Source organism: Egretta garzetta, unplaced genomic scaffold (assembly GCF_000687185.1).
Source record: "Egretta garzetta isolate BGI_Z169 unplaced genomic scaffold, ASM68718v1 scaffold287, whole genome shotgun sequence".
Taxonomy (NCBI): Eukaryota; Metazoa; Chordata; class Aves; order Pelecaniformes; family Ardeidae; genus Egretta; species Egretta garzetta.
In genome coordinates this window covers 1,005,933-1,007,618 of record NW_009260435.1, presented here as the reverse complement: position 1 = coordinate 1,007,618, position 1,686 = coordinate 1,005,933, and the positions used below count along the sequence as shown (strand labels likewise).

The 1,686-nt window shown below is 43.0% G+C and overlaps 1 protein-coding gene across 1 annotated transcript in view; it reads left to right on the top strand.

Moving 5' to 3' along the window:
• Positions 1–1,686, top strand: part of MYO9A (myosin IXA) — a 154,796-nt gene that overhangs the window by 31,119 nt on the left and 121,991 nt on the right. The window lies entirely within an intron of this gene.

Genomic DNA, 1,686 nt, shown 5'->3' with positions numbered 1-1,686 from the left:
GGGGGGGAGAGAGGAAAATAAATTTTTTAGCATATTTAAATCCATTGGTATGAAAATGTTGGCGTATCTGAAGTGCATGTTGAAGTGTAAATACACCTGAGCTGGTTTCAAGCCAGTTGAGCTATCCTTAATCATGATGTCAACTTTAATTAAACTGAAAGGGAACTTTTCCTCTTAAGATAGGAGTTAAGGGGAACATTTAACTAGGATGAGTTAGGGGAATGGAAGTAGAGGCTGAGCAAGCTGGCTTTGCTCAGTCTCAGGAAGAGAAAGCCAAGGGAGGATTTAATCTCCAGCTGCCTGATGGGTGTTACAGAGGTGATGGAGCCAGGCTCTTCCTGATCTCTGTCTAATTCCCCATACGCTTCCATCTCTATCCTGAAGTCTCTCTTTAACCCAGCCCTTGACAAGTTAGGGCCTTTTCCCCACACACACACACCTCCCCCGCCTGTTGCAAGGAGATGCTTGTCTTCATCAGGGCTCTCCACAATTTATTTCAGCATCGCTTCTGCTACCCAAAGCTCATGGGCTGTACGGCAGTGACTCAAACCTTCCTTCCCATGGGGAGGGCTGCAGCAGAAGTGCTGCCTGGTTGGAAGCCTATGGATGAAACCTTCTGAGTGGGCTTACCTAAGCCTGGCTTTCTCTTTGGCTTTAGACAATTTACATGGCATCAGGTCATCACAAAGTGACTTAAGCTAGTTCTAAATGAGCAGGGCTTCGTTAACTCTGCTTTTTGTCTGGGTAATTAACTCAGCTGGAAAAACAAAGTGTAGAAGTGGCATTCCAGGGGTTGTATACCTTCTGCAGCTAGCTAAGAGAAGTCTTGCTGGGACTTCATTCTTATTTTAGACAATTGCTTTTACAGCTTTCTTTCTTTCTTTCTTTCCAGCAGCACAGTATCACACAAATAGCTTCCATTAATTTTTCACATGAGCTCGAGTACTCTGTGTACCTTCCCACTGTTTTTTCATCCTGTGTCAAATCTGATGTTCTTTTTCTTTTTCTTTTTTTTTTTTTCCCCTCCTTTAATTCTGGTGAATGGTTCTCTTAAAAGGATAAGCCTTTTTTTTTTTTTTTTAATACTTCATGAAATACAGGGTAACAAGAATCCAACAAATGCTTTAATCTATTATCTTGGCATGCGATGTCACCTTTGTGGCCTCTCTTTATACTTGGCAGATAGATAGGTGCAAGTAACATAGAATCATAGAACCATCTAGGTTGGAAAAGACCTTTAAGATCATTGAGTCCAACCTTTAACCAAACCCTGCCATCCCACCACTAAACCATGTACCTAAGAACCTCATCTATCTTTCTTTTAAATACCTCCAGGGATGGGGGCTCGACCACCTCCCTGGGCAGCCCATTCCAGAGCCTGACAACCCTTTTGGTGAGAAGTTTTTCCTAATGTCCAACCTAATCCTGCCCTGGTGCAACTTCAAACCATTCCCCCTCGTCCTATCGTCTGTTACCAGAAAACCAAGTACGAGTTTATAACCTTATAACCAAGCCTCTTTTTTTTTTATTATTGCAAAAATATTAAGCTTTAATTTAAAAAGGAAATCTCATATATTCTTCTGGGGTAAGATAAGCTTCCAGGAGATGGCCTGAGGCACGCCTGCCTTTCTGAGCGCCGCGGCGGTGCGAGCCAGACGAACAAAGAGAGGAAACCACCGCTCCCAA